Source organism: Bos indicus, chromosome 6 (genome assembly GCF_029378745.1).
Source record: "Bos indicus isolate NIAB-ARS_2022 breed Sahiwal x Tharparkar chromosome 6, NIAB-ARS_B.indTharparkar_mat_pri_1.0, whole genome shotgun sequence".
Classification (NCBI taxonomy): domain Eukaryota; kingdom Metazoa; phylum Chordata; class Mammalia; order Artiodactyla; family Bovidae; genus Bos; species Bos indicus.
In genome coordinates, this window is record NC_091765.1 from 110,120,316 (window position 1) to 110,144,652 (window position 24,337).

The 24,337-nt window shown below is 40.0% G+C and overlaps 1 long non-coding RNA gene across 1 annotated transcript in view; it reads left to right on the forward strand.

The window, feature by feature from the left end:
- LOC139183680 (uncharacterized) overlaps nt 1-24,337 on the forward strand; it is a 46,814-nt gene that overhangs the window by 12,856 nt on the left and 9,621 nt on the right. Inside the window, exon 2 of the long non-coding RNA XR_011567275.1 lies at nt 694-4,005. This is a non-coding gene — a long non-coding RNA (uncharacterized lncRNA). The remainder of the gene's footprint in view (nt 1-693; nt 4,006-24,337) is intronic.

Sequence of the window (24,337 nt, forward strand, 5' to 3'; positions counted from 1 at the left end):
TGGCTTTCCTTGGTTCCCCCAAATTCCTGTGGGGGTCACAAAGTTGTGTCACTCTTGCAAGGATAAGTATTACAGGAAGTGTAAAGTTCAATTTTCACTCTATCTTTTCTGTTTTGTACACGACCTTATATCATGCTTCTATAAATGCTTCCATTAATACTGTGTGCGCTGCTTTATAAGAGACATTCTCTAATGTTGAATGTTATTCTTTCTAAAACCAAATTCTGAGTCTGCAGGTTTGCATACTTACTTGGGGAGAAAACTGGGTCAGCAACTGATATCCCAGAATTATTGTGCCACCTGATTTCTAGCAGGTTGGAAGCTAGCAGCCTTTTAAAATGTAGGTTAACAGAAAAAGTGGTAGATCCCCCCCATGAAGAATATTAAATGAGAAATTAGGTAAATGGTGGAACTATTTAAGAAGAAAAGAAAACTATTGGAAGAGTAGGTTTAGGAAAGGGAGAACTTAAGAACTGTGTTTTGATTGTATGTATGAAAAGGCTTCTTGACTTCCAAAGGGAGATTCCAAGCGCACAGTTAGATACATTCACTGGCTATGTGGAACCAAATACTACTGGTTCAAGAGAATCAGTGTCACAGTTGTGGCTGAAAATTGGTCATGCGTTAGGAGAATCTGCACCATAAAAATTATTAAATGCTACAAATCTTTTTTTTTTTTTTTTTCTTTTACAGAGCCCATAGGAATACAAGGTACAGAGAGCTGCAATGAAGTACAGCAAGGATGTCAGATTGAAGACTGAGATTTAATAGTCATCTGTTTATAGACAGTATTTATATTGGATGAGGTTACCTTGGGAGGAAAGGTGGAGAAGAAATAAAGTCCAGGAACTAACATCTGGGTCCCTCCAGAGTTCAGAAGTTGGAATGATCAGCAGTGGGAGTCATTGAAGTAAGAAGAGAACCAGGAGAACATGCTAAGTGAAAAGGTTGTTTCAAGAAAGAGACCAAACAGTTCTGTTCAATCACAGTAAGGGAAGGATTAAGTAAAACAATGGTTAAACGTTAACAGTTCATTTTGGCAACGTGGAATTATTGGTGATAGTGATTACTTGTCACAGGGGTGGAAAGGGTGGTGATCTTATTGGAATATGTTTAGAAGAGAATAATGGCTTTGTTTTTTCTCAATTCACTTAACTACTTCCAGCTTTTCTCCTAAAGCATAGGATTTTCTAGGCTCTTTCAATAATTAATTAGTTAATTAATTTTCTATTTATTTTCCTTATTTTATTCATTGTGCTTTGCACTTTTCTTTAAATCATTTTCACTTAATAATGTAGGAAGATGATATTAGTAAAGCATGGCACATTTAAGCAATATAAGCTATTCCCTAAGTCCTATGGGAAGAACAGCCAAGCTAGTCTTTAGCACATGGCTTCCTCCAACCTAGATTTGCAAACAATGTGAATGCATTCAGGCGTGACAATTTTGTTAGAGTGGGTGTTCAATTTGGATGATTTTAATAAAATATTTTTGCAAATTGCTCCAGCAAATATTTGGATAGTGGAAGCTCAGATAATGAGAGAGACATGCAAAACAAATGAGAATAATCATAAAGAATGTTTCATGTTCAAAAAAAAATTATGTGGAGTAAAGGCAAGACAATGTAGTGGCAGTACAGCCTAGGTTTCAAAAATCTGACTTTGAAGTTTGGTTCTGCAACTCAATGCCTGGTACTACTACCTGTGTGACCTCGGCTAGCAGGTAAGCTACTCTAAGTTTTAATTTTCTCTACTGCAAAATGGGGTTATCATAATAATATCTCAGGATTGTCAGGTGGCTTGAAAGGGATGGTATACAGAAAGGGTTTAGTGTAATACACAGCAGCTAATAGATATCCTCTGCTGCTGCTGCTTCTAAGTCGTTTCAGTCGTGTCCGACTCTTGTGACCCCATAGATGGCAGCCTACCAGGCTCTGCCGTCCCTGGGATTCTCCAGGCAAGAACACTGGAGTGGGTTGCCATTTCCTTCTCCAATGCATGAAAGTGAAAAGTCAAATTGAAGTCACTCAGTCGTGTCCGACTCTTAGCGACACCATGGATGCAGCGTACCAGGCTCTTCCGTCCATGGGATTTTCCAGGCAAGAGTACTGGAGTGGGGTGTCATTGCCTTCTCCAAGATATCCTCTAAATGGTAGCTAAAATAAAACAGAAGAGAGCATTAGCAGAGATGATCTTTTGACATGCATGCATGCATGCTAAGTTGCCTCAGTCGTCTCCAACTCTTTATGATCCAATGAACCATAGCTAGGCAGGTTCCTCTGACTGGGATTCTCCAGGCAAGAATTCTGGAGTGGGTTGTCATGCCTTCTTCCAGGGGATCTTCACCTCCCAGGGACTGAATCTGCATCTCCTGCATCCCTATTACTGCTCATGCTTAGATGCATGGTAAGAAATACTGGAGCCCCCAGCTCTCTTTTTCTCTAATTTTCTATTATCTTACCGTGTAGACACAGAAATAGTCAAGACTGGCTAAACTGGAAAGCAGAAACAAGCAGAGAAATAGTGCCTTAAATGTTTGGGTCAAGTACTTTGGCTCAGGACAGTATTTACTTAATATATGAACAGATTATAAACTGACAAAGCCAAGGAGCTCTCCAATCCCAACCTATTCAGTATCATTATCTTGAACTCAGGAACCACCATTTCATCTAAAATACACTGAGGTTATCTAGTTCAGTTCCCTTATTCTACAACAAAGCCGCTGAGGCTTAGAAGGAAAATGACTCAGACAGACTCCTAAGCCAGCTTCTTTTGTTTAAACCAGATAATCTATGTGGCCTGCTCTGTGTAGTTCAAGAAAAAGGATGAAGTTACTTGAATCTCTCACTCTGAAGGACATTTATTTCTTTTAATATATAGAAGCTCAAACACATTATAGTACTTATCTAGATCCAAGTCCTTATTTTTCAGAGGAAGAAATGAATGCATGTAGAGGAGAAATGGATTGCCCCAAGGTCAGCTAACGATACAGCTGAGCTTGGAATCTATGTTTCCTGACTTACAAACCATTTCTCGGTCCACTAAAATAGAACACTCAGAGGATGCTAAGACTCCAAAGGACATGTAATTGAATTCTGAGATGCTGTCAAATATTAAGAATGAATAGTTGCAAGCTCTTCATTTAACAATAGCCAAGACACTCATCTTGCCTTTCCACTGAAAAATATCAAGTGAGGGACTAGTTTTGCAAACTTTTCTTCTAAGAGACAAACTCCACAGGCACATGGTCTTTTCTTTTTTTCTCAGTGAGTTGAGTTCATGCATAGAGCTTCCATTAAGTTTCCAGTAATCTTTTTCTGTTAATTTCATGAAGAATAGTGTCTATTTTATCTGGAAATATCCTCATCTTCTAGGATACTTTGCTAATTCTTACCAATTCTGAAGAGTACAATTTTGGTTGTGTGAATGAGATTCACTGATAATTAGGCTGTGTGTGTGTGTTAGTCACTTAGTCATGTCTGACTCTTTGCAACCCCATGAATTGTAGCCTGCCAGGCTCCTCTGTCCAGGGGATTCTCCGGGCAAGAATACTGGAGTGGGTTGCCATGCTCTCCTCCAGGGAATCTTCCTGACCGAGGGATTGAACCCACATCTTTTATGTCTCCTGAATTGGCAGGTGGATTCTTTACTACTAGGGCCAACAGGAAACACATACTAATGTACTAATTAGTGAGTATTAGTGTAGAGTGTGGAGAAGGCAATGGCACCCCACTCCAATCCTCTTTGTTGCCTGGAAAATCCCATGGACGGAGAAGCCTGGTAGGCTGCAGTCCATGGGGTCACTAGGAGTTGGACATGACTGAGCGACTTCACTTTCACTTTTCACTTTCATGCATTGCAGAAGGAAATGGCAACCCACTCCAGTGTTCTTGCCTGAAGAATCCCAGAGATGGGAGAGCATGGTGGTCTGCCATCTATGGGGCTGCACAGAGTCAGACACAACTGAAGCGACTTAGCAGCAGCAGCAGCAGCACAGCAGTGTATAGTGAGTACATACTACCCATGAAGTAGCTTAGTGTTATTGGAAAGTATACTTGGATTAGTTGTACACTATAAAAATAAAATTAAAAAATATATTTGTTTTATTGTTTAGTTGCAATGTCATGTCTGACTTTTTGTGACCCCATGGAAAGTCATCCACCAGGCTCCTCTGTCCATGGGATTCTCCAGGCAAAACTACTGGAGTGGGTTGCCATTTCCTTCTCCAGAGGATCCTCCCAACCCAAAAATCAAACTCATGTCTCCTGGACTGTCAAGTGGATTCTTTATATATATATATATATATTTATTTTAATTGGAGGCTAATTACTTTACAATATTATAGTAGTTTTGCCATATATTGACATGGACCCACAGGTGTACATGTGTTCCCCATGCTGAACCCCCTCCCACCACCCTCCCCACCCCATCCCTCTGGATCATCCTAGTGCACTAGCCCCAAGCACCCTGTATCATGCATCAAACCTGGACTGGTGATTCGTTTCACGTATGGTAATATACATGTTTCAATGCCATTCTTGCAAATCATCCCACCCTCGCCCTCTCCCACAGAGTCCAAAAGACTGCTCTATATATCTGTGTCTCTTTTGCTCTCTTGCAAGTGAGGTTATTGTTACCACCTTTCTAAATTGCATATATATGCATTCAGTCAGTTCAGTCGCTCAGTTGAGTCCGACTCTTTGCGACCCCGTGATCGCAGCATACCTGGCCTCCATATCGATCACCAACTCCTGGAGTTCACTCACACTCATGTTCATTGAGTCAGTGATGCCATCCAGCCATCTCATCCTCTGTCGTCTCCTTCTCCCCCTGCCCCCAATCCCTTCCAGCATCAGGGTCTTTTCCAATGAGTCAGCTCTTCACATGAGGTGGCCAAAGTACTGGAGTTTCAGCTTTAGCATCATTCCTTCCAAAGAAATCCCAGGGCTGATCTCCTTCACAATGGACTGGTTGGTCTCCCTGCAGTCCAAGAGACTCTCAAGAGTCTTCTCCAACACCACAGTTCAAAAGCATCAATTCTTTGGCCCTCAGCTTTCTTCACAGTCCAACTCTCACATCCATACATGACCACTGGAAAAACCATAGCCTTGACTAGACAGACCTTTGTTGGCAAAGTAATATCTCTGCTTTTCAATGTACTATCTAGGTTGGTCATAACTTTCCTTCCAAGGAGTATGTGTCTTTTAATTTCATGGCTGCAATCACCATCTGCAGTAATTTTGGAGCCCCAAAAAATAAAGTCTGACACTGTTTCCACTGTTTCCCCCTCTATTTCCCATGAACTGATGGGACCAGATGCCATGATCTTAGTTTTCTGAATGTTGAGCTTTAAGCCAACTTTTTCACTCTCCTCTTTCATTTTCATCAAGAGGCTTTTTAGTTCCTCTTCACTTTTTGCCATAAGAGTGGTGTCATCTGCATATCTGAGGTTCTTGATATTTCTTCTGGCAATCTTGATTCCAGCTTGTGCTTCCTCCAGCCCAGCATTTCTCATGATGTACTCTGCATATAAGTAAAGTAAGGAAGGTGACAATATACAGCCTTGACGAACTCCTTTTCCTATTTGGAACCAGTCTGTTGTTCCATGTCCAGTTCTAACTGTTGCTTCCTGACCTGCATACAAATTTCTCAAGAGGCAGATCAGGTGGTCTGGTATTCCCATCTCTTTCAGAATTTTCCACAGTTTACTGTGATCCACACAGTCAAAGACTTTGGCATAATCAATAAAGCAGAAGTAGATGTTTTTCTGGAACTCTCTTGCTTTTTTTGATGTTCTAGCAGATGTTGGCAATTTGATCTCTGGTTCCTCTGCCTTTTCTAAAAGCAGCTTGAACATCTGGAAATTCATGGTTCATGTACTGCTGAAGCCTGACTTGGAGAATTTTGAGCCTTACTTTATTAGCGTGTGAGATGAGTGCAATCATGTGGTAGTTTGAACATTCTTTGGCATTGCCTTTCTTTGAGATTGGAATGAAATCACCTTTTTCAGTCCTGTGGTCACTGCTGAGTTTTCCAAATTTGCTGGCATATTGGGTGCAGCACTTTCACAGCATCATCTTTGAGGATTTGAAATAGCTCAACTGGAATTCCATCACCTCCACTAGCTTTGTTCATAGTGATGCTTTCTAAGGCCCACTTGACTTCATATTCCAGGAAGTCTGACAATAGGTGAGTGATCACACCATTGTGATTATCTGGGTCGTAAATCTCTTTTTTGTACAGTTCTTCTGTGTAGTCTTGCCACCTCTTAATATCTTCTGCTTCTGTTAGGTCCATACCATTTCTGTCCTTTATAAAGCCCATCATTGCATGAAATGTTCCCTTGGTATCTCTAATTTTCTTGAAGAGATCTCTAGTCTTTCCCATTCTGTTGTTTTCTTCTATTTCTTTGCATTGATTGCTGAGGAAGGCTTTCTTATCTCTCCTTGCTATTCTTTAGAACTCTGCATTCCAATGCTGGTATCTTTCCTTTTCTCCTTTGCTTTCATTTCTCTCTTTTCACAGCTATTTGTAAAGTCTCAGGCAGCCATTTTGCTTTTTTGCATTTCTTTTCCATGGGGATGGTCTTGATCCCTGTCTCCTGTACAATGTCACGAACCTCAGTCCATAGTTCATCAGGTACTCTATCAGATCTAGTCCCTTAAATATGTTTTTCACTTCCACTGTATAATCATAAGGGATTTGATTTAGGTCATACCTGAATGGTCTAGTGGTTTTCCCTACTTTCTTCAATTTAAGTCTGAATTTGGCAATAAGGAGTTCATGGTCTGAGCCACAGTCAGCTCCTGGTCTTGTTTTTGCTGACTGTATAGAGCTTCTCCATCTTTGGCTGCAAAGAATATAATCAGTCTGATTTTGGTGTTGACCATCTGTTGATGTCCATGTGTACAGTCTTCTCTTGTGTTGTTGGAAGAGTGTGTTTCCTATGACCAATGCTTTCTCTTGGCCAAACTCTATTAGCCTTTGCCCTGCTTCATTCCGTATTCCAAGGCCAAATTTGCCTGTTACTCCAGGTGTTTCTTGACTTCCTACTTTTGCATTCCAGTCCCCTATAATGAAAAGGACATCTTTTTTGGGTGTTAGTTCTAAAAGGTCTTGTAGGTCTTCATAGAACCATTCAACTTCAGCTTCTTCAGCATTACTAGTTGGGGCATAGGCTTGGATTACCATGATATTGAATGGTTTGCCTTGGAAATGAACAGAGATCATTCTGTCGTTTTTGAGATTGCATCCAAGTACTGTATTTTGAACTCTTTTGTTGACCATGATGGCTACTCCATTTCTTCTAAGGGATTCCTGCCCGCAGTAGTAGATATAATGGTCACCTGAGTTGAATTCACCCAATGCAGTGCATTTTAGTTTGCTGATTCCTAGAATGTCGACGTTCACTCTTGCCATCTCCTGTTTGACCACTTCCAATTTGCCTTGATTCGTGGACCTAACATTCCAGGTTCCTATGCAATATTGCTCTTTACAACATCGGACCTTGCTTCTATCACCAGTCCCATCCACAACTGGGTGTTGTTTTTGCTTTGGTTCCAACCCTTCATTCTTTCTGGTGTTATTTCTCCACTGATCTACAGTAGCATAGTGGGCACCTACTGGCCTGGGGAGTCCCTCTTTCAGTATCCTATCATTTTGCCTTGTCATACTATTTATGGGATTCTGAAGACAAGAATACTGAAGCGGTTTGCCATTCCTTTCTCCAGTGGACCACATTCTGTCAGACCTCTCCACCATGACCCGCCCGTCTTGGGTGGCCCCACACGGCATGGCTTGGTTTCACTGAGTTAGACAAGGCTGTGGTCCGTATGATCCGATTAGCTAGTTTTCTGTGACTATGGTTTCATTGTGTCTGCCCTCTGATGCCCTCTTGCAACACCCACCATCTTTCTTGGGTTTCTCTTGCCTTGGACGTATGATATCTCTTCACGGCTGCTGTATTGGTGTTTTTCTTTCTGGCTTACTTCACTCTGTATAATAGGCTCCAGTTTCATCCACCTCATTAGAACTGATTCAAATGTATTCTTTTTTGGCTTAGTAATACTCCATTGTGTATGTATATCACAGCTTTCTTATCTATTTGTCTGCTGATGGACATCTAGGTTGCTTCCATGTCCTGGCTATTATAAACAGTGCAGCTGTGAACACGGGGGTACACATGTCTCTTTCAATTCTGGTTTCTTCAGTGTGTATGCCCAGCAGTGGGATTGCTGGGTCATAAGGCAGTTCTATTTCCAGTTTTTTAAGGAATCTCCACACTGTTCTCCATAGTGGCTGTAGTAGTTTGCATTCCCAAAAACAGTGTAAGAGGGTTCCCTTTTCTTCACACCCTCTCCAGCATTTATTGCTTGTAGACTTTTGGATAGCAGCCGTTCTGACTGGCGTGAAATGGTACCTCATTGTGGTTTTTGGTTTGCATTTCTCTGATAATGAGTGATGTTGGGCATCTTTTCTTGTGTTTGTTAGCCATCTGTATGTCTTCTTTGGAGAAATGTCTGTTTAGTTCTTTGGCCCATTTTTTGATTGGGTCGTTTATTTTTCTGGAATTGAGCTGCAGGAATTGCTTATATATTTTTTGAGATTAACTCTTTGTCAGTTGCTTTGTTTGCTATTATTTTCTCCCATTCTGAAGGCTGTTTTTTCACCTTGCTTATAGTTTCCTTTGTTGTGAAAAAGCTTTTAAGTTTAATTAGGATTATTTACCATTAAGCCACCTGGGAATATTCTAAGGAAAGTCAGGGAAATTTAAACATTACAAAATTCTTCCAGCCCTTTGCCATCCTGGCTCTACTGTGCATTGTGTACATGAATCATGCATTGACCTAAGCTCCCCATTGGCAGAAATACCTGCTCAAACATAAAGAGCATCAGTCTCCTAGCATCAACAAAATAACTCCTTAGGAGATAGCCTTCCTCTTAATGTTATAAGGGACCATGATGACCCATGACTCACTACTCGATTTGCATGTGCAGATCTGGATTGTGTAAACTGTCAATATTTCATAACATAACGTACAGCCCTCTGTATCAACAATTTACATAGCTGCGCTTTGACTTCTAATATGGAAACAGTTCTCAGAGCTTTCTGAGAGGCTGTTCCTGGGTTGTAATCCTCAATTTTGCACAAATAAAAATGTTCATCTCTTTCTTGGATTAATTAGTTTTTTAATCTATGTAAATGTATATTGCAAATTCTAGGACACCACTTAGAAAAGAAGTATAACCCATAAGCTCAGAAAAGAGAAAAAAATGAATTAAAAATGCTCTTAAAGCTACTAAAGATAGGAAGATAAAGACAAGAACAAGGTCAATGAATAAAAAAATAGTAATGAGTATGACATATTAATCCAACCATATTAATAATCAGTTCAAACATCAATGGTCTAAATGCATCAATTAAAAGATAGAGTGGATCAAACAAGATACAACCATATTTTGTCTACAAGAACCACCCTCCCCCCCATAAAGACATATAGAGATTAAAAGTCAATGGATAAAAAAAAAAGAAAAGTCAATGGATGGAGACATATTTTTGTGTGTGGCATAATTCTAGCTTTGTAGAGTTGCCTGTGAGTGAATTGTATGTTAGTGAGTGTTTTTATGGCCTAGGATTTTAAAAATATGAACTGGCATATTAATAGTTGTCATTATCATGTGTAAGTTATTTTCTAAAATTATTTAATTACTCAATTACTATCAGATGGTGGCTCATCAGTAACGAATTCTCCTGCAATGCAGGAGACACAGGAGACTCAGGTTTGATCCCTGGATTGTGAAGATCCACTGGAGGGGGGCATGGAAACTCATTCCAGTTTTCCTGTCTGAAGAATTCGATGGACTGAGGAGCCCAGGACTGAAGTGAATGAGCACGTGCACACACAAACACACACACACACGCATATTATTCATAGTATTTTTGAAAGTGAAAGTCACTCAGTTGTGTCAGACTCTTTGTGACCCCATGGACTATACAGTCCATGGAATTCTCCAGGTCAGACTACTGGAGTGAGTAGCCTTTCTCTTCTCCAGGAGATCTTCCCAATCAGAGATCGAACCCAGGTCTCCCGCATTGCAAGTAGATTTTTTACCAGCTGAGCCACAAGGGAAGCCCAAGAATACTGGAGTGGGTAGCCTATCTCTTCTCCAGCAAATCTACCCAACCAAGTAATCTAACCTGGGTTTCCTGCATTGCAGGTGGATTCTTTACCAACTGAGCTATCAGAGAAGCCCTTCACACTTTGTGAAATTATATTAAAATTCTAACAACAAGATTGATAAATGAACAAAGTATATAAACAAAAAATTCACAGCAGGAGAAATGCAAATGTCCAGTAAATATATAAAATAAATATTCAATATTACTAACAATCAAATAAGTGTAACAATCAGAAAATGTCATATTTTTCACTCAAAGTAGCAGTTTGAAAAAAAATTGACATTCACACTGAAGGTGTGTATTGAGACATTCCTTAATCATGACCAGTAAGAATGTAAAATTCAGCAATATTTAAAAAAAATAATTTGCCAGTATTTATGAATACCTTTACTAACAGTTACTTTTTAAGTCTGTAAGGACTCTTGGAATCTATCTTGGATTAGTTTGGACTTGAGACAAAGATGCATCTGTTATATTCATCAAAAATTTTTTTTTACAATAATTAATGGTGGTAACAAACTTATGCATTTAACAGTTGAGGAACGATTCAACAAATGATATTGTATAGACAGGATAAAAACAATGCATGCTTTTTCAAAGAGAATGTGTGTGTGTGTGTGTGTGTGTGTGTGTGTGTGTGTGTGTGCACATGTGTGCTCAGTAATATCCATCTTTGTGACTCCATGGACTGTAGCCCACCAGGCTCCTCTGTCCATGGAATTTTCCAGAATAGACTATTCGAGTGGGTTGCATTTGCTCTTGCAGGAGATCTTTGTGACCCAGGGTTTGAACCCATGTCTAATGTGTCTCCAGCAATGGCAGGCAGGTTCTTTACCAGCCAGGGAAGCCCTCAAAAAAGAATAAAGACCAAAAAACCTATAACAGAAGAAAATAAGACAGTATTCATATTATTCCCATTTTGAATATTTAGATGTACATAAAAACATCAACATGCGGAATGTGGTTCTCTTTGCATTATAGGATTATTGGAAGCATTATTACTTCTTTACAAAATTTTTTGTTTGTGTACTTCAGAAATATGTAAAATAAGGTCTTAAAATTCAGATCAAGGATGTTAAGTGACCTGGACATAAAGACCAGGTACTTTTCTGCGGAAGTTCAGACTTTTTCCCGTGTTTGCCGTGTCCCCCGTACAGTGCTGCGTCACAAGGCTGGGTGCTTCTTACATGAAACCATATTGTTTGCAGGGACATTCTGACTCAATGCAAAAATTCTGGCTTTTCAAATTTTCAGTTTTAAAAAGATGGCAGATTTCCTCATCCTTTTCCAGACCCTTGTCTAATTTCTGAGTGTAGACTCTTTCTAGCTCCCAACTCAGAGACTGTTGGGAATGAGGGATATTGATATGAAGTTCAAAAGTGAGCAAGTGTCCACTCTTTGCGATCCCACTGTAGCCCACCAGGCACCTCTGTCCATGGGATTCTCCAGGCAAGAATACTGGAGTGGGTTGCCATGCCCTCCTCCAGGGGATCTTCCTGACCCAGGGATCCAATCCATGTCTCTCATGTCTCCTGCATTGGCAGGTGGGTTCTTTACCACTAGAACCACCTGGAAAGCCTCAAATCCATTTCTAATAGAGGTTTATTTTTAGATACTAAAAAAATTTTTTTAATACTAAACAAAAATAGTATGTTGTTGTTGTTCAGTCTCCAAGTCATGTACAACTCTTGTCAACTTCATGGACTGCAGCACGCCATGCCAGCCTGTCCCTCACCATCTCCCAGAGTTTGCCCAAGTTACAGTCAATTGCACCAGTATTGCCATTGACTCATGTCATCCTCTGTCACCCTCTTCTCCTTCTGTCTTCAATCTTTCTCAGCATCAGAGTGGTTTCCAATGTGTCAGCTGTTCGCATCAGGTGGCCAAAGTATTGGAGTTTCAGCATCAGTCCTTCCAATGAGTATTCAGGACTGATTTCCTTCAGGATGAACTGGTTGGATCTCCTTGCAGTCCAAGGGACTCTCAGGAGTCTTCTCCAGCACCAGAGTTGGAAAGCATCAATTCTTTGGTGCTCTTCCTTCTTTATGGCGCAGCTCTCACAACCAGACATGACCACTGGGAGGACCACAGCCTTGACTAACAGAGCTTTGTTGGCAAAGTGATGTCTTTGCTTTTTAACACACTGTCTAGGTTTGTCATAATTTTCCTACCAAGAAACAAACGTCTTCTAATTTCCTGACTGCAGTCACTACCCACAGTGATTTGAGAGCCCAAGGAGAGGAAATCTGTCACTACTTCCATCTTTTCTCCTTCTATTTGCCATGAAGTGATGGGACTGGATACTATGATCTTAGATTTTTTAATATTTAGTTTTAAGCCAGGTCTTGAACTCTCCTCCTTCACCCTCAACAAGAGGCTCTTTAGTTCCTCTTCACTTTTTGCCATTAGAGTGGTATCATCTGCAATATGAGGTTGTTGATATTTCTCCTGGCAATCTTGATTCCAGCTTGGACCTCATCCAGCCTGTCATTTCTCATGATGTGCTCTGTGAATAAGTTAAATAAACAGGGTGACAATATACAGCCTCGTTATACTCCTTTCTAAATTTTGAACCAGTCAATTGTTCCATGCAAGGTTCTAACTGTTGCTTCTTGACCTGCACACAGGTTTCTCAGGAGACAGGTAAGATGGTCTGGTATTCCCATTTCTTTAAGAGTTTCCCACAGATTTTTGTGATCCACACAGTCAAAGGCTTTAGTGTAGTCAATGAAACAGAAACAGATGTTTTTTTCTTGAATTCCCTTGCTTTCTCTATGATCCAGCATATGTTGGCAATTTGATGTCTGGTTCCTCTGCTGTTTCTAAACCCAGCTTGGACATCTGTAAGTTCTTGGTTCACGTAATGCTGCAGTCTAGCATGCAGGATTTTGAATATCCCTTACTAGCATGGGAGATGAGTGCAACTGACCAGTGGTTTGAACATTCTTTAGTACTACCCTTCTTGGGAACTGGGATGAGGATTGACCTTTTCCAGCCTTGTGGCCACTGCTAGGTTTTCCAGAATTGCTGACACATTGAGTGTCGCACTTTGATAGCGTCATCTTTTAGGATTTGAAATAGTTCTGCTGGAATTTCATCACCCACCCCAGGTTTATTGACAGCAGTGCTTCTTCAGTCCCTCTAGACTTCACAATTCAGGATGTCTGGCTCTGGGTGAGTGACCACACCATAGTGGTTATCAGGGTCATTAAGATCTTTTTTGTACAGTTCTGTGCAAAATAATAGTATGTTATATTACAAAACCCTACATTGTTTTATAGAAATATACATCTTTCCACACAATTTACTTATGGCGTGATTTCAGTTTTGTGAATAATGTTGTGTGTGAATTAATGTCTATGGTGTAAGTCTAGAAAAATGTGAATGAACATATTAACAACTATTATTTCTTGGTGCTATGTTTATAGACGAATTTTTATTTATTGCTCATTTCTTATCTTCTAAAAGTAGTTAGTAATTCTATATTTTCTGATAGAAAGCTATATTTTATAGCTTTTTGAATAAGATAAACAATGTGGGTGTTTAACATAACATAAACCTTATATTGTTTGTTGTTCAGTTGCTCAGTCATGTCCGACTCTTTTGAGACCCCATGGACTGTAGCCTGCCAAGCTCCTCTATCCATAGCATTTTCCAGGCAAGAATATTGGAGTGGGTTGCCATTTCCTCCTCCAAAACATTATATAAAAAGCAGAAAATTGTATATTGCTTGTATGTTCTATAAACACTGTAGAATTTAATAAAATAAAAGTTAAATGTCTCATAATTTGTGTTAGAGATGAAAGAGCAAGCATTAGAAGTATTCATTGTGTATATTTCCTCATTATAAACAATAGCAAGTTTACATTTTAGCCTTGCCTTTTTAGTTTCTCTGCACTCTGATTTCAAAGTGGCAATATTGAAAAAAAAAAGAAAGAAAGAAAGAAAGAAACTCAGCATCCATTATCTCCTTTGTCTCCAAGATAATATTCTATTAAACTGACTTCCTGCTGAAGGATGCATTGACACGAATGTTACTCAGAAGCAGAAGAAAGATTAGGATCATCCCCACGTAGGCATGAGCACCATCTGGACCAGGGCTTCTCTGTAGACCAGAGTCGGTTCAATCACCCCTTCATCACAGATCCAGACCTGGCAGATTTCTAACACACACAGCCACCTGGAGGCATAGCGCTGCCCAAACCCAGCTGAGCTTTCACTCTGTGGTTTTCATTCTCTTGTATTTGATGTCCAGCACGCTTCCCTCTGATGTTGGCTTCTGAATTCCCTGACTTATGATCAGCATTAGAGAGAACTGCAGTGATGCTCAGATGATTTGCGAAGACCTGCAGCAGCAAATGCCTTCCAGTGTTCCCTAGATCCCACACTGTTCATCATGTTTCCTTTTCTCTTTTTTTCCAAACAGCATCTATTTCCAAGCCCTTTCCCCCATTCATTCTTCAATCCTAGAATTTAAACTCTCAAAAGTATTTACATTTAAATGGAGTGCTGAGGCCTTTTGGTGTTTGAAAAAAGCTTTTGAGATTTTTTTAATGAACTTCTAAGAGGTACTTGGATTGAAGCATTGCCAAGAGTAGGTCTATTCGGAACAATGGGAAGCCTGGGTTCAATTTAGAACTAGCCGGTCATCAATTCAGGACAAATTAGAGCCTTCAGAACTCTGCAATTGTTCCTGCTCCTTAGCCTTACGTTCAAGACCTTTGCCAATCGGTTACTGCTTACTTTGTCAAGCTCATCTCTGACCCGACAGGAGCCACAGCAGCCTTCCTGCTACTCCTCAGATGTTTCTGCTTTCCTATGATCTTTCCTCCTCTCTTCATCAATTGCCTTTTCAAAATTCATGGGCTAAGTTCAATATCACCTCCATCATGAAATTTCTCTTTGCTGCACATGGGTGGTTTAGGGAAAAGTGTATATATTACTCCCCAGAAATTTCTAATTTTCTAGCTTCTACAAGCCCTCAGAAGTTACATAACTAAGACACATATAATACAGCTCTATTTTAGGTAAGATAAAACATCATTTATTTTGTATAACTTCTGTGTAAACAAAGTCATATATATTTACTTATTTATGTTGGAGTCTGATTTACAATGTTTTGTTACTGTCTTCTGTACAGTGAAGTGAATCAGCTATACACATATATAACATATATCCACTCATTTTTAGATTCTTTTCCCATACACGTCATTACAGAGTGTTGAGTAAATTCAAAGTCATGTTTATGAAGTTCTCCGGATATAATAAGTATCTCCATAGCTCTGGAAATTGGGTAAAGTTATTTACCCCATCACTGCCCCCAGAATTTCCACTCCTGAAAAGCAATCTTCAAAAGATTGTAATAAAGATTAAATGAGGAAATCTATGTAAAAATCTTAAGAGAAATATCTGGCAGATAATAGCAGTTCATTAAAAAATTTTAACAATCCTTATTAACCAATGTTCTCTTCCTGGCTCTATCTGTGTGTGCTCAGTCGCTAAAAGTCTTGTTCACCTCTGTCTCCCATAGCTCAGCAGGCTCCTCTGACCATGGTATTTCCCAGGTAAGACTACTAGAGGGGGTTGCCATTTCCTGCTTGAGGCGATCTTCCTGGCCCAGGGATCAAACCCACATCTCCTGTGTCTCCTACATTGCCAGGCGATTCTTTACCCGCTGAGCCATCTGGGAAGCTTGCCTGGTTCTGTGCTTATTTGAATAAGCTCTTAATGGCAGTATTTAGTGCACCTGTGTTCAGGTTCTTCCCCAAACACCACATTCTATTTGATAACAAGAACCATATGAACACAAAGCCCAAGATCATGTGTGTGGTGTGTTATAAGCTTTTAATACACTGTTCATGCAGTACAGTCAAACTAAACCCAGAAAAAATATAAGTCCTCTGCTATTTTAATGGCTCCATATTGTTATCTGACAACATGAACAAATAGATGTACCAAAGGATGTGATTGATGAAGTCAGTTTGACTTTCAAATAAACCTCATTCTCACTTAGCTCTCACTCTGTTGCTTCTTTTGGAAAATGAAAAAAGATCAATGTTTCCCCCAAATAACATGATGATTCCTTTGACTTTTGGCTGCTTTATTTTTTCTTTGGAAGGCAGACCACAATAGGGTGCATGTTATGGGCAGATGACATTTCTTTTTGTAATTTAGATGAAAGGACTATGAAATATTGGTATTTGGTTGAACATACTGGGCTGTTCCAAACAAAGACTTTTGATCCTGAGTGTAGACCTGCCAGGACTCTATATTTCAGATTGATGGATGATCTTTCCAGCATCGTATTTTCATTATTTTCTACTTTCCTGTTCTATGTGTCAAACCACCATTAAATCACAGATACTAAATGCTGAATAAAATAAAACATCTATGAATTAGAAATGAGTCCTTTCATTTCCTTAATGCAGCTCTCTCATCCCATGCTGCATTTTACATCATTCATCTGGTTTTCCCAGTCTCCTGGTATATCCTTCTTTTTGAACTTTCGGTTCCTCACATTTTAATGAAGTCAGTGTGAGGGAACAAAATGGCTTTGAGCTGAGTGTCAAAGGACCTGACCATAGTCTCAGATTTGCCTCAGCTAGTGTTGTGCCTTGAGAATCTCTTTTCTCATCTTTCAATAAGAAAAATGTACAACATGGTCTTTAAGTCATTGAAACTCTATGATTTCTGATTTTTATCTAGAGCTCTGCCCCTTGATAATCTATTTTGAAAAAATGGATCCTTTCCCCACCTTTAAAAAAAAATTCATGTTGACCAGTATTTTAATTATGTCTCCTTTTGTTTACTTTCTACTGAGGGCTGCTTTGAAAAATAATAAAATAATCTGCAGTAAATATTCTAGCATAATTTACCTTCTTTTCTAGTTCTAGTTAAGCTCTGCCTTCTCTACTTCCTCTATATCATACTTGTTTATATTATTCTTTTATTCTAAAGTCCTCTTTGATTCTCCCAATATTTCACAACCTCAAATTTAATTCATTAGCAAATTCTTTTATAAGTTTATTAAAGTACATAGCTACTGTGGGCCAAAACTGGGTTATTTTGCTGTTTTGGAGTGTTGAATAAATAAAATTCCCATTCTCTGCCTGAGCTTGAAATTAGTTAAGATGTAGATTAAAGAAGATGAGATGAAGATAAGTATAGCCCGTTGAAGCTGTTGGAAGATGCTACATTTCAGTTCAATTCAGTTTAGTCACTCAGTCGTGTCCGACTGTTTGCAACCCCATGAATCACAGCATGCCAGGCCTCCCTGTCCATCACCAACTCCTGGAGTTCACTCAAACTCATGTCCATCGAGTTGGTGATGCCATCCAGCCATCTCATACTCTGTCGTCCCCTTCTCCTCCTGCCCCCAATCCCTCCCAACATCAGAGTCTTTTCCAATGAGTCAACTCTTCACATGAGGTGGCCAAAGTATTGGAGTTTCAGCTTTATCATCATTCCTTCCAAAGAACACTCAGGGCAGATCTCCTTTAGAATGGACTGGTTGGATTTCCTTGCAGTCCAAGGGACTCTCAAGAGTCTTCTCCAATACCACAGTTCAAAAGCATCAATTCTTTGGTGCTCAGCTTTCTTCACAGTCCAACTCTCACATCCCTACATGATCACTGGAAGACCCATAGCCTTGACTAAATGGACCTTTGTTGGCAAAGTAATGTCTCTGCTTTTCAATATGCTATCTAGGTTGGTCATAACTTTTCTTCCAAGGAGTAAGTGTCTTTTAATTTCATGGCTGAAGTCACCATCTGCAGTGATTTTGGAGCCCAAAAAGATAAAGTCTGACACTGTTTCCACTGTTTCCCCATCTATTTCCCATGAAGTGATGGGACCAGATGCCATGATCTTTGTTTTCTGAATGTTGAGCTTTAAGCCAACTTTTCCACTCTCCACTTTCACTTTCATCAAGAGGCTTTTTAGTTCCTCCTCACTCTGCCATAAGGGTGGTGTCATCTGTATATCTGAGGTTATTGATATATTCTCCTGGCAATCTTGATTCCAGCTTGTGCTTCTTCCAGCCCAGCGTTTCTCATGATGTACTCTGCATATAAGTTAAAAACTGCATTTAGTCTGTCCCAAATTCCCAAAGCAGGATAGTGGTATTTCTCCCAATTATTCTCCCAAATATCTCATGTAGCCAGGTCTCTTCCCTGTTCCCTACAGAATATGCATGGGAATAGAAAGGTGAATGGGCACGAGAGAGGCCAGAGTGTTACTTATGTAGGTTCTACCTCAGAGCAACATGAGTGTGTGGATTCTAGTGTCTACCAACACAAGGGCCTGGGGACTTCGCAGTAAGTCACCCAGGAGCATCTTTTCTGTGGAATTTATAGTTTGCATAAAGAATATAGAGTTTGAAACATAGTCAGAAATGTGTAAGTGTGTCATGCAGAAATATGCTAAGGAATGTAAGACAGGGAATGTAAGACAGGAAGCTTACCTCCCTCCAGCGAGTCAAAGAAAGCATCTCTTAGGAACTGATGCATGAGCAGAAGCCAAGAAGCTCACTGATGGGATGAGAAGAGGGTTCCAGGCAATGGGAAATGCACAAGAAAACTCGTGGCACCTTTGGAGAACTGGAGTGAAAACAGGGTCTGGACCAAGAGTGTGAATGGCACCAGATGAGGAGGAAGGGAAGGGCTGAGCCCAGTTATGCAAGCTAGAGCTTAGACTGTATCCTAAATGACAGCAAGAAGACTCAGAGATTCTGAGCATCTGTAGAAATCCAAGGAAAGATGTCCAGTCATCAACTGGGTGATCAGGATATCTGAAGAGAGGACCACTGAGAAAAGAAACACAGTTGTCTAGTGAATAAGTGTTGAAAGACTAGAAGAGTCTTTGCTTGATCCCCAGAAACTCCAACATTTGATGACTGGGCAAATAAAGGTAGAGAGTTAAGACCAAAATGAGAAATCAGAAAAAAACAACAACAAAAACAGAGTGTTTGGAGATGGAAGACACGGCCACTTTCTAATGCTACCAAAGAGGCCAAGCAGGATGAGGACCGAAACAAGCCGACAAGCCCACTTCAACCTGTACCCATTTTTCTTTCTGCCTACAACAGGGAAGAGAGAGATACTATTACATTTTTCCCCTTTTTTTCTATACTTCATGTCTTCATTGCTCATTTGTTGATTTATCCTAAAATATTTTGGGTGAAAATGTTTTTCTCGAAACACTCCTAAAGGCAGTTCAGCTTTGGTTCCCTCATGTTGACTGCTCTACTGAAACTCCTCCCGCTAATGTTGCCAGAAATATTTCTTAAGGGAAGTTAGGAGTTAATAGCGGAAATGTCAAATATTTTCAGTTTTGTGTTTTTTAAATTTCTTTGTAAAGTAGAAGAAAGTGTTATCTACTAAGAGTGAAGGGAGAAGAAGAGGGATTTGACCTTACAACAGTGAAAGGGTAGGATAACTAGAAATACATATTTAAATATTTGCGGGCAGATTGTTTTTACCTCCATATGGCCATTTCTTTTGAATATTGAAATATGTGGATGTTTCAATTAAATAAAAGTGAAAATGATTCTAGCAGAGAAAGCTTCATCAGAATCAGGTTTATATATTGATGAGATTTTCTTCTCCTCATCTTTTTTTGTTTTTTCATTTCCTCCTTCTCTCTTTTCTTGCACTTTCTTCTGTCTTCTTTTGTCCTGCCTTCTCTTCTCCCACACTCCTTCTTCCTCATCTTTCCTCATTTCCCCCCACCTTCATAGCTGGTGGATTATGAGGCATACCCAGGGAATTAAGCTGCAGCTGGATAGACCTAATATTGAGGAACTGTTTATTGGCTTCTCTGCTGGGGCTCAGAACACTTGCCCTTCAAGAGTGCACCTACTGGAACTCTTGCACTGCTGTTTTCTCCAGGTCATTGCCATCTCCCTGGTGTCCGCTCTCTCTATTAACTTCTTTGATACTGTTCATTTGGGGAGTTGGGCTCATTCCTATCATTACATCATTTCTCTTTTGATCCTCTTTCCTTTCTTCTAGGTTTCTCTCTTAATATTCCTTTGGGGCTTTACAATGCTATCTTTCCCCCACTACAACCTCCTCCAGGATAAGACCCAGAATCATTCTCTTACCTTTTTACAAATGTCTAATCTGCCCCAACAGCATGTAATACAATAGAGGGACAGAGACCAATAGGATAGGAACCTTGACGTCAGTGAGGATACCATATGAGTGTGTGAGCAGGGGATGGGGTAGGCGGATGGGACCATGCAGAATCCTATAAATGCAGACATGGGCAAACTCATGAAATAACAGGACAGTGCAAAAGGAAGCAGCTATTAGAACTGCTTTTAAAATCAAAGAAGAGTTCACTGAAGAGAAAGTCCTTTATTTAGATGAATAAATGTAGAAATGGAAAGAAGGGAATCTCAGATAGTGTCCAGCATCAGCAAAGGCACAGAGACACATCACTTAATGACATGTTTGAGGGGGAATTTAAGTTTTTAAGTACAGCTGAAGCAAACAGGTGAACACTAGGGGAAAAGCCTAGATGTTGGGGAGCATAATGTGAGATTGGTAAACGTGGTTCCCGAAACTGTGCTGTGTGATGCTAAGACATTTGGATAGCCTGGGAAATCTCAATTTCACATTTTTAAGGGAGGATGTCAACATGAAAAAAATAAGATCAAGGCATCTTATCCCATCACTTCAAGGCAAATAGAAGGGGAAAAAGTGGAAGCAGGGACAGATTTTCTTTTCTGGGCTTCAAAATCATTCCAGACAGTGACTCCAGCTGTGAAATTAAAAGACGCTTGCTTCTTGGAAAGAAAGTTATGACAAACCTAGACAGTATATTAAAAACCAGAGATATCACTTTGTTGACAGAGGTCTGTATAGTCAAAGCTTTGTTTTTTTCCAGTATTCATACACAGATATAAGAGTTGGACCATAAAGAAAGCTGAACACCAAAGAGTTGATGTTTTTGAACTGTGGTGTTGGAGAAGACTCTTGAGAGTCACTTGGGCTGCAAGGAGATCCAACCAGTCCATCCTAAAGGAAATGAACTCTGAACATTCATTGGATGAACTGACGCTGAAGCTGAAGCTCCAATACTTTGGCCACCTGATGCCAAGAACAGACTTAGAAAAGACCCTGTTGCTGGGGGAAAACTGAGGGCAAGAGGAGAAGGGGGAAGCAGAGGGTGAGATGGTTAGAAAGCATCATTGACTTAATGGGCATTAATTTGTCCAAACTTGGGGAGTGAGTGAAGGACAGAAGAGCCTGGTGTGCTGCAGTCCACGGGGTCACAAAGAGTCAGACATGATTTAGTGACTGAACAACAGTAACAACAACAAAATGGAAGACACATCACACACGGAGATGCTAGTTTATTCTCTTAACCTCACTGGGTGATCTTAGATGAGCAAATAATTGTGATACAGGGAACAGAATAGGAAACCTGTTCTAAAACAACATGGACACCTTTAAAGGATCTGCCTTTCCACATAAAGATCCATGACAAATACCTACAACCTGTGTTGATTCATAGACTTCATACTTTCTATTTGAAAGGAGATGGGAGGTTGCAAATAATAAACAAGTTTTAAATGGCAAGTCATAATCACACAGTAGAATATTTATGTGTGTGTGCCTGCTAAGTAGCTTCAGTCATGTCCGACTCTGCGATCTATGGACTGTAGCCTGCCAGATTCCTCTGTCCTTGTATTCTCCAGGCAAGAACACTGGAGTGGGTTTCCATGTCCTCCTCCAGGGGATCTTTCCAACCAGGGATCAAACCCATATGTCTTATGTCTCCTGCATTGACAGGCAGGTTCTTTACCACCAGTGCTACCTGGGAAGCCCAAGTCAGCTATACATATACCTCAGCTCAGTCACTCAGTCATGTCTGACTCTTTAAGACCCCATGGACTGCAGCACACCAGGCTTCCCTGTCCATCACCAACTCCTGGAGCTTACTCAAACTCATGTCCATCGAGTCTGTGATGACATCCAATCATCTCATCCTCTGTCATCCCCTTTTCCTCCCACAATCAAACTTTCCCAGCATTAGGGTCTTTTTAAATGAGTCAGTTCTTTGCATCAGGTGGCCAAAGTATTGAAGTTTCAGCTTCAGCATCAGTCCTTCCAATGAATATTCAGGACTGATTTCTTTTTGGATGGACTGGCTTGATCTTGCAGTCCAAGGGACTCTCAAGTGTCTCCAACACCATAGTTTGAAAGCATCAAAAAGTACCAAAAGTATCAAAAGAATATTGATAATCACACAAATAACTAAATGGTAAGAATTGTGTTTCCTGGAATCTTCACAGAGTTTGGTTAACTCATTGGATTTAATGAATCATTCACTATACAGAAGTTGGGTAGTTTGCACCTTTTGTTTTTTCTTCCTCAGCAACTGAAAAGCCAGATCTGAGTAGAATAAGGAGTTGAGCAGAGAAAATTCCTGAGTCTCTCTTTCTCCAGCTTTTGTATATCGTGTTAAGAAGTCTGCAATCTTTATTTCAGCTTGCCTCAGGAGAAATCATAAGCCTTCCAAACAGAGACAGATTCCATTTCTCTGTAAGTATCTGATAAAAGGAAGTTGGAAATTTCCTAGGCCTTGAATTGCTTTAAATCTCAAATTGAGTCACATGTCAAGAACTAATGCCTTACTTCCTTTGACCATCCTGTTCTTGTTTTTCTTACATGATTTTAGATCTAAGACTTGAGAAACAAAGATGCTGTCAAGTTTATAGAAGATCACACATCACCTAGTTTTAAAAGAACAACTTTTAATTGGCTTTTGATTCCTCAAAAATAGCTTTGGTTTGGCAATTCCTCTAAGGAATGCTAGATGCCTTAGTTCAACTCACGGAGTTTGTGAGAAAGGAAACAGAAAGCATCACGAGTTTTGAGAGTGAGCACTGGCTCATGCGACAGGAGAAGTGGGTTCTACTCTTAGCCTTGCCTTATCTGTGTGGCTTTTGATAAATTGCTTTTTGTTCCTGGACCTCAGTTGCCTTATATATAAGGTCAATGTTTGCTTTAAATATTCTTTATGGCTTTTGCTCTGCTGCCATTCTGTGACTTTAAGGATATACATATAGAGAGTAAGTCTGCTACATATGAATGAGATTTGTTCCAAGAGCCTAGTTTGGAAGTTCAACAGTTAGCCTAGGCACTCAAATAACACAGCTGGCTATTGAGTCATGTACTGTAATGGCTGGTTTATATATATATACACACACACACACACATATATATATATTATTTTTTTTTTTACAAATAATGTGTATAAAACAAACAAGCACAAAAATAAATAAAAGCTTTTTAATCTTACAGTACAGTACCTTGAAAAGTACAATAGCACAGTACAAGAGCTGGCATACACAGGCTGGTATCGAGTGAACAGGCAAGAAGAGTTACTGACTGGAGGTGGGAGATGGTAGAAGGATCTTCAGCAATAGGAGATGGAGGGCAAGCTGCAATCTCACTCATGCCTGACGTTGATAGAGCATGTGTTGGCATCTTTGAATGTTTACAACTTGAAGGTTCATATATAAGGGCCTTATTGTACTTCTCTATGCCAATGCCTGGCCTATGAGCCCACATTTTAAGTGCTGACAGTTGACTTTTCTTTTTGTAAAGCAAGTGCCTGACTTAAGTTTTAATTGTCAAGTCAGATTCTTCAAAGAGCCATCTAGAATAACACACCACCAGCCACTCTTTGCGTCTGCAGTTTCCTTTGCTTTAGAGGTCTTGTTGGCTCCAATAACTGATCATTTGGGCTCCAATTTTCTCTCTCCTTCATCTTGAAACTCCAGCTCTTATGTTTTAAGTTCACCAATAGAGTAAGCCTCCAAAACCCTACATCCTCACCCTTGACCTCAATAAAAGCAGAACCCTAGGCCCATATGTGTGCTCCCTCTCTCTGTCTCTCCATGTGCTCTCACCGTGTGGACGCAGGTGTGCTATGTAACTTCAAGGTTCTGTAAGCAATAAACCCTTATTTTCCCCAAATGTCCTAATGCTTATTGCTGAAGGATGTCTTCCTATCATGATAAGAGCCACAAGGGCTGGTCCAGGCACAGCACTGATTATTGATGGCCTGAGACCAACACAGCTCCATGGCAGTGTTATAGGTGATGGTTGTTTAGTCACTAAGCTGTGTCTGACTCTTTGTGACC